The sequence below is a fragment of the Phalaenopsis equestris genome, unplaced genomic scaffold (assembly GCF_001263595.1).
Source record: "Phalaenopsis equestris unplaced genomic scaffold, ASM126359v1 Scaffold000411, whole genome shotgun sequence".
Taxonomy (NCBI): Eukaryota; Viridiplantae; Streptophyta; class Magnoliopsida; order Asparagales; family Orchidaceae; genus Phalaenopsis; species Phalaenopsis equestris.
The window spans coordinates 986,909-996,521 of record NW_018164852.1 but is presented as its reverse complement, the minus strand read 5'-3'; the positions used below and the strand labels follow the sequence as shown (position 1 = coordinate 996,521).

At 37.3% G+C, this 9,613-nt stretch overlaps 1 pseudogene; it reads right to left on the bottom strand.

Moving 5' to 3' along the window:
- The window catches only part of LOC110026989, a 15,556-nt pseudogene extending 6,691 nt beyond the window's left edge, over positions 1 to 8,865 (bottom strand).
- Between the last annotated feature and the right edge of the window lie 748 nt (positions 8,866 to 9,613).

The following is a 9,613-nucleotide window of genomic DNA, read 5'->3' as shown; positions in this document are numbered from 1 at the left end:
TATATATATATATATATATATATATATATATTAATGACTAATATTTTTAAAAAAATTAATTGACTACAAGGCTACAAAGATTTATAATCAATTAAAAGTATTGATTAAGAAAATAGAAAAAATTATTAAATTAGATACAAATGATGTTTTAATACAAACAATAATTTTTAAAACTTGTCCAAACCCTCAACATCTTATGGTTACGTTATTAGGGTTGTAAAAAACGTCTCTTTATTCGTGAACAGCTTGTGTTCGGCTCGCTAAGCAAACGAGTTTAATACGAACATACTTTTTGAGCTTGAAATATAAACAAGCCGAACACAAGCTGAGTCTCGGATAGCTCGTGTTCGACTCATTTACACCCCTACAATAATTGATTTACAAAGATTTATAATCAATTAAAAGTATTGATTAAGAAAATAGACAAAATTATTAAATTAGATACAAATGATGTTTTAATACAAACAATAATTTTTAAATCTTGTCCAAACCCTCAACATCTTATGGCTACGTTATTAGGGTTGTAAAAACGTCTCTTTATTCGTGAACAGCTTGTGTTCGGCTCGCTAAGCAAACGAGTTTAATACGAACATACTTTTTGAGCTTGAAATATAAACAAGCCGAACACAAGCTGAGTCTCGGATAGCTCGTGTTCGACTCATTTACACCCCTACAATAATTGATTTACAAAGATTTATAATCAATTAAAAGTATTGATTAAGAAAATAGACAAAATTATTAAATTAGATACAAATGATGTTTTAATACAAACAATAATTTTTAAATCTTGTCCAAACCCTCAACATCTTATGGCTACGTTATTAGGGTTGTAAAAACGTCTCTTTATTCGTGAACAGCTTGTGTTCGGCTCGCTAAGCAAACGAGCTTAATACGAACATACTTTTTGAGCTTGAAATATAAACGAGCCGAATATGAGCTGAGTCTCGGATCACTCGTGTTCGACTCATTTACACCCCTACCCTCGAGGCCATCGTAGTAGGACATGGGCTTCGGCCCATCGATCCACTACTCAACCAACAGGGTTACCCTCTACTCCGTAGGCTATTGAGCCCATTGGGGAACCACTAAGGGCACCCAACGTAGCGCTCAACTCCGATGCAACGAAATTTGTTCCTACTGCTCTTAGGTCTACCATTGTAGCGGCACAGCCCGCACATAATGTACCCTTCTTTGGTAAGAAAGTTGGTTTTGCTTACATCCCTGCTTCGTTTACTTCTTCAGTTAATGGTGAGAGTTTTGAGGCATGTCCCCGAAGAAATTCCCATTATCTGTCCCGAAACAAAATATTTGCGGGAGGGATACCGTCTCGACCGCCATAGGAGGCAGTGGGTTCGAAAGGACCCACCTTCTCTCTTGTTGAAGCTCCGACTCCAGTTTCAGAAATCGTTGAGTCGATCCCATAAGGGGTAGTTCCTCTAGTGGATTGTATCTCGGACCCATCACAGATTGACCCCGAGGAGAGGCTCGAGGCCGATCCTATAAGTGATTTGTCCGGTGACTACTTTCGTGCCCCGAGCGATGACTTATATGGGGGCCTTTCAGATATACCAAACGACTTTTTTGATGAAGACGACCTCGATGAAGAACTCCTCAATCTTAAGATGGCCACGGGCCATGTCATGATCGTGACCACACAAGCACATAGCTCAAATGTCGAGGGTCTTGCCCCTGATCCTATTGAGGATGATCATCATGGAGCTATTGAAGTCCATGGTGGCCCGTGGTTGATCAAGGGGATCAGAGCAAATATAAGATAATTGCTCACTTGCAGGCCAAGGTCGCCCTTCTTGCCGCCCAGGTAGTGGCATTACAAAATGAAAGGGCAGGGTCTGACATATTATCTCCCCATTACTCAGGGCGAGGCACGCTTTATCGTTCCTTCTGTGTCTTCGGCACCTTCTCGGCATGTTCATGCACCTCTTCAGATGCCACTCAACATGATCCCTTCTGATTCACTCCTGCAGTCCTTGGTTGACAGCAAAAGCAAAGCTGCCTTGGCAGCCCAACAAGGCTAGACAATTTTGCGACGGGTAGACCATATCCCGAGGCGTATGAGTACATTTCGTACCTCTAGGGTTTGTTCCCTCTCACTTCAAAAGGTCTGAGGGCTTTGGCAACCCTCACCAGCATATAGCTCAATTCAGAGCGCTCTGTTGCAATTTTGGCAACAATGATGCGCTCTTACTTCGGCTTTTCATCACCAGTTTAACGGAGTTTGCTTTTAAGTGGTATGTCGACCTTTACCTAAAGGCTCATTTAAGACCTTCGCAGAGTTGGAAGATGCGTTTAAAAAACGCTTTGCGGGAGCACGCCATCAAAACACTTTGAATGATTTAATATTAGCCCGACACGGTCCAAATTTGCAGTGTGAACCGTAGCTGCAAGAGCAACACGTGGTAGCATTCCTCAAGGGTAAGATAAAAGGCCCTATTTTTGCCTTATTGAAGATGAACGATCAAGACTTTCGAGATTTTAATCGAGAAGGTGGCTAGTCTGCAAGATACATCAAATGCCTTGACCTTCAAAAATACCGAGAAGACCAAGAGTAAAAAGCCTAGTATGGGTCCTTCAGCGTCTGATAGGAAGCAGTAAAAGCCTTTCATGGTTGTCGAACAAACTCGCCCACCTCCTAAGAAGTGGAAACCTCAATCCCTTGTACAAAATAAGTCCAAGGTGTACTCTTTCAGGAGCGACTGCCTTAAGAAGGTGCTTAAGAACCTGCTTAACCAACGGATGCAGCTCTCACCGCCCAAGAGACCTCATGAGGTGGAAAGGGCAACCGAGCCCAACTACTGCCCATATCATAGACATCTGGGGAAAGTTCTTGAAGACTGTTACCTTTCAAGGATTGGTTTGAAGCCCGTTATATAGTCGGGGAGATCGAGATACCGGACTAGTACCTGGAGAAGCCCCATGGGAAAAGTTCTATGAAGATGGTTGTTGTTGTTGCAATCTCCAGTGCTTCTTCTGCTTTTTCTTCTATTTTTGGTAACTCAAGAGTGGATTGCAGTGCTCCTCCTGGCACACCTTTTCTTGATGAAACAAAGAAAGAGCTTTTTGATTACGTCTCTGTGTTTAATATTATTATGCTTGATGCTCGTAACATAGATGATGACTACTACGATGGTGATGAAGGAGATGAGCAATATATGTTATTGCCCTCCTTGAGCGGTACATTTCGCCTTTGTGATGATCTTAGCGATTCATCCAATGATGCATATGAGGCCTATAGCCACAAAGGCATTTTCGCAAGCATTCCGCTGAATGTTCTACCAAAGTTGATCCCTTTGGATCCTTTAGTGAGGATGTCCAGGAAGTTTGCCTCGAAAGCAGAAAAATTCTCCCTCTTAGAGTGGCTTTACCCAACTCTAAGGAAAGAGGGAAAGGTATCATCACCCAAGAGGTAGATGATCATCCTGAAGTCCCAAGTGAAGGAGTTAAAGAACCTTCCAAAATTGTTGATTATAATGTCCTAGCCCACCTCAAGAGGTTGACAGCCGCTTTGAGCATCTATGATGCGCTTCTCCTTTTTCCCAAGTTGAGGGAGACCTTGATTAGAGCTCTTCGTGAGTTTGAGATCTTCCATGCTTATTATGTGGAAGAAAAGATGAAGGAGGTGGCCACGCCGCCAGACATGGTTGTCGTTACCTTCACTGAAGAAAACTTGCTTCTTGGCACCGCGGACCATAGTCGTCCCCTACATGTGACGGTCGGAATCTACGACACTCTGTTAAACTGTATCTTGATAAATTTTGGCGTCTCGGTGAGTATCATTAGCGTCCGTACTCTCAAGTTGTCCTTTGGCACGAGGAGATTATGTTCTGACAGAACTATGCTTAATGGCTTCAACGAAAAGAGACAGAAGACCCTTGGTTCTATCACGCTGCCACTCCAGTTTGGAGACTTCAAGTGTGAAGCAAAATTCCATGTGATCGATGGGAATACAACTTATAGAGCTCTGCTCGGAAGCCCATGAATCCATAAGTACGGGATGGTACATTCCACCCTCCACCAATGAATCAAATATATGCGTGGGGGGAGTTCTTCATCCCTGGGAATGTTCAAGCATTCTTCATTAATGAGGTGGGAGTCTACGATGATGCAAAAGTACTACGTACCAACTAAAGCATATATCCCAGTCTCGACTCAACCGGGAAGCCCACGGGCCCCTTCTTTTCCTAATTCTCACCTTGTTAAAGTTAAAGAGGTAAAGGAGCAGGAGAAAAGGCGTTGTACCCCCTAGCTTCAAAACATGAACCTAGATTCCCTACTTTGCCATCAGGTAGGGTGAAGATCGAAGTTGTATCGAACTCTAAGTTCGAGCCAAATGAAGTGTTACTCATGAGCTATTCAAGCTAAGAGGACACTAATGAGGAGATATTTTTGTTACCTTCAATGAACATGGTTTGTCGTTTGTCCAGGTTCTCTTTGTCGGACAAGGTGTTGACCATCAAACCCATTCCACCAGGTCATCGCAGGGAGCTGACGAAAGCGTGTGCATCCACTGTTGAATAATGATGTAGTGCTTTTAAATGATGAAAATGAAGCAGAGGACATCCCTCTTCTTATTATTACTCTCCTCTTATATGCAAAATGCTCGACGTTGGGTTATTACCCGAGGGGTAGCTTATTCGTCAAGCCAAACTAATTAATGTTATGTGGCAAAATAGATTCTCCGGGTAAAGAGCCAGACTATGTTATGCTATGTCAAAATGCTTGACAAATCCAAATTCCACAGAACCTCAAGTAAAAAGATTTGTGTGCATGATGGCACAGAAACCCTCACCCAAACTAGAGGAGGTTGAAGTCAAGGATGCCCCTCCTGAGCTGGAGGATGGTGTCTCTTCAACAATCGACGAGTTGATCGAGATCAACCTTGGTCGGTTGATGATCGTCATCCAACTTATATTAGCAAATTATTATCGGATTTTATGGTTACTAAAATCATAAAAATCTTGAAAGAATTTCGCGATTGTCTCACTTGGAGCTATGTTTAGATGCCCGGCCTGGCTCCAAAGGTGGTCTTATACCATTTAGCCATTGATTCGAGTGTCGTACCCATAAAACAAACGCCTCGAAGGATGAGACCAGAGATAGAGCAAAAGGTCATTGGAGAGACCAAAAAGCTCATCGAGGCTGGCTTTATTAGAGAGGTCTCCTATTTTACATGGCTTGTGAATGTTGTACTCGTTCGAAAGAAGAACGAACAGATACGAGTTTGCATTGACTTTCAGGACCTAAATAAGACTTGCCCGAAAGACGATTTTCCGTTATCAATTCTGGAGCTCATAATTGATATCGCATCTTCTCATGCGATGTTTTCCTTCATGGATGATTTATCTAGTTATAATCAAATCCAGATAGCCCCAAACGAGGAACAACATACGGCGTTTCGTACGCCAATCAGCATATTCTGCTATAAAGTTATGCCCTTCAGATTGAAGAATGTCGGGGCAATATATCAACGTGTTATAACGCATATCTTCAACGACCTACTACATCACCAAGCCGAGTGTTACATCGATGACGTGGTAATTAAAAGTCATTCTGAGGAAGATCATCTTTCAGACCTAAGGATTGTCTTCGAACGTCATAGGAAATATGACTTGAAGATGAACCCGTTGAAATGCGCCTTTGACGTATCGTCTGGGAAGCTTCTGAGTTTCATTGTCCGTCATAGAAGCATTGAAATTGATCCAGTAAAGTAAAATTCATCATAGAAATGGAGCCTCCTAGAAGTCTCACGCAACTGCGCTCCCTTCAGGGGAAGCTTGCCTTTAGTAGGAGGTTCATTTCGAACATTTCCTGTCGATGTCAACCATTTTCTGCTTTGGCCAAGAAAGATGTTTAGTTTCACTGGGATGAAGTATGTCAGCATGCTTTCGACAACATCAAGCGCTATTTGTTGAATCCTCCAGTAATAACAGCTCGGATCCCAGGAAAGTCTCTCATTCTCTATATTGCCGCTCTTGACGAGTCGGTAGAAGTTTTACTGGCCCAAAATAATAAGGAAAGAGAACATTTTGTACTACCTTAGTTGGCGTTTTATCCCCGCTGAGATTAGATACCCGTCAATCGAAAAACACTGTTTGGTGTGAGGAGAAAATAATCTTTTTTTATTAATATTTATCATATTAAGATTATTAAAATTGATTATATTTTACTATATTTATTAAAAAAATTAATCAAAACAACACACATCCAACTATGTTGAATATCATCTTCTAAGAAAAATACATTTTAATTTTCATTCTTAGTAAACTATTTGAACTAATTTTTTTTACTTTTTCTATATCTTTTTCTGACTAGCTTATATATATATATATATATCACCCTCCATAAAACCTAATTTAGTATAAAATATTAAAAATAAAACTTTTCGCATCACAATTTTTTTTTCTTTTAAACTTCCTACGACATCATCTTATTTTTTCCCAATTCTCCAAACTTTTACAACTAAACCACTTTTTATAATAATCTTTTTTTATTGTTTCTTATATATTATTTAATCACTAACTATTTTTATAAAAAATAATTTTTATTTGTGATTCTCCAAGCATATCTTTTATATTTGCTTAATAGTATTTGCAAATTTATCTCACAAAGGATTAACTTTTTCATAAACATCTCAAATTTTTAGGTTTTTAAAGTTTATTCAAAAAAATATTTTTATTTGAGTTTTTTAAGTATCTTCATCTAATTTTATAAAAATATTTTAACATATTTTTCATCTTTCAGCCATTTATCTTAAAATGCAAAATCAATAATCGATGTTAAGTACTTAAATTTTCACTTAGAATAACCTTACAATTTTTACAATCTCGACAATTTATTTTTTATAAGAACATAATTAATGTGTTTTATTAGATTCATTTTTATGAGTGATGATATACTTATTGCTTTTCTTAAATAAAATATTAAAATAACAAAATCATATGTTGAAGTAAAATCCAATATGACTGTCTTTTTGATTAGTCGTTCTAAAATCATAGCCACTATAAATACTTCTAAAATTTTTTATCAAACTATCAACATGTTCATCATAATATACTCCAATAATTTTTTTTTATTCAAGGGGTATCCTTTGAATTAATTTCTTTAAGTTATTTTAATTTTTTTTAGCATATATAAGCATTTATAGAATCATGAATTTTAATATAAACAATAACTTTTTAAGTTATAATTTTATCTCCAATTTTATAAATTTTTATAGTATTACCTTTCAAACTATTATCTATAATTTTAAATACATCATTTCTAGCATGACTCTTAACTGAATATTAAAGTTTAAATCCTAAACTATCAATCTCTTTAATATTTTCTCTAACACATTTAATTTCTTAAACACATAAGATATTTATTTCTTTAGAATCAGAATATCTTGACCTATTAGAATTAAAAGAAAATATGACACCTAATAGGACAAAATGGAGAAAAATGTTTCATGCGTCCGACCACACTTAGTGGAATAAAAACTTGTTGTTGTTATTGTTGTTGTCTAAGAATCATAATATCTACTAATTTCATTAATTAACCTATAACAATACATATATTCCAAAATTTTATCAATATATTAGTTTTATAGACTAATTTTTTTGCCCTCATTCATCTATAATATTGGAATCTATGCTCATTTAACACAACACCAAGATGTTGATGCAGCAATGCTTGCACACTTTTCAATGTAATCCGGTCATATGGCATGTCACTTCCAAAGAACGCTCTAACATTAACACAACAATTTAAGGAATTCATGTCATAGTTTTTCGACAAAATTTTATGTTGGTTGTTGACTACCTATCACAATCCTTCATTTTTCACATTTGGTACTTCGAATCCAACAATGACAAAAAAGGATTACCAAACCAAGAGAAATTTAGAGATTTTAGTTAACAAAGTTAAAGAAAATTAGCAAATTTTGTTACTATTTTCACAATTTATCAGCAAAGAGTTGATTGGAAATTTTTCAATCCCTTTTCCATTATTCAAATTTTCTGCATCTAAATGGTTGATAATTAAAAAAAAGAAAGACCACAATCAAGATTGGTCAAAATGAAATTGTAAATATATACTTATAAAGTAAAGAATAAGCTTGCAGTTACTAGACTAAAAACATCTAAAGGAATATCTCGGTATAGACAAATCCACTCAGATATCAAATCGTTCTCTGCGTGAAATTGTAATAAGCTAAAATGCCGAAATTTGTATAGGGAGCTGTATTCATCTCAGAGGCATTTTTAGTAGCCCAAGAGTCAAACTGAAGTCCCAAAACCATTCAAACAAATCACCGCATATGTCAGCCATTACAAAACCTTCAATCTCAGAAAAGTAACAAAAGCAAATTGGATGCTACCATTTGTTACAGCATTCAAATGCTATCAGCGTTTGTCCTAAAAGACCAAAAGGATCAAGATCAAAAGATAAATAGGTAAACAACCTCAGTTAACTATGATTAAATCAAATACAGGAAAATAAATGGAGAAAAAATCACCTTTGGAGCTTCTTAGGGACCTAAGAACGGTCTTGTATCCGAGATTCTACTTTCCACTCTCCATAACAAGGGCTAGCCTATTGTTGATGCTCTCGGTGCTCTTCTTCTACATCCAAAAACGACAACTTGAAGAACATGGAGAGTGCACGGTCATCACTAAAACGATGAATAAGATTGCAATGAAATCAACTCAAGTCGGAAGGGGAAAAAAATTTGATACCGTCTTCTTCACGGGCCTATACTCCGAGAGGGAGGCAGCCCTAGAAAGAAGCCATCGATCGACCGGTTCGAAGCGACGGCGCATATATATGATGGAGGGCATGGCTGCTGAGATTACAGTTAACGCCCTAAATTTTGTAGAACTGCTGGGTTTTTTTTTTTTACGACCGTCAGATGGCACGTGTATCAAATGAAGGGTTGAGATGAAGCCGAACGGGAGATCCCAACATAAAGCGCGACTCAGAAGGCGGCGCCAAATGGGGAGCAGCCGCGTGGAGACTTTGGTGCTGCCGAGGATTGCGTGGCGCCGCGTGGTTTAAGTAGGAAAATAGGGTTATTTTTGATTTAATTAAATCAACTAACTTCAAAAATTTATATCTTGGTGTAAAAAAATCACAAAAATAAAATAAAAATACTCTCTTGCTCAGTGAACAGAGGAGAATAATGTAGATAAAAAGTAAAAATTATTTTCCAAACATATGATTTTATATTAATTAAATACCCTCTAAGGTATTTTAACTCTCCATGACTAAGGAGTGTTCACATTGGCTTGAAATTTTTAGGGTTTATTCCTCATCACAAAGGGGATGTTCTTTGATTTTTCCAAGGTCAGAGGGAATCTCTATGCTCCTAACCCTAATTTTTAAGCCAAGGTGACTATTTTGGCTTATTTTAATTATATAAATTAAAATATCACTTGGAAAATTATGAGAATAACTTTTATAGATTTCTTGTGGTCAGAGAAGTCTAGAAAAAATGTTGTGATGCTTTGAATCATTTTGTAAATTTCTATACATAGTTAAATGTGAATACTTTGTATAAATTTATGTAAATTAAATACATATCAAGAATTAACAAAATTAACTCCACATTGTTCATAAA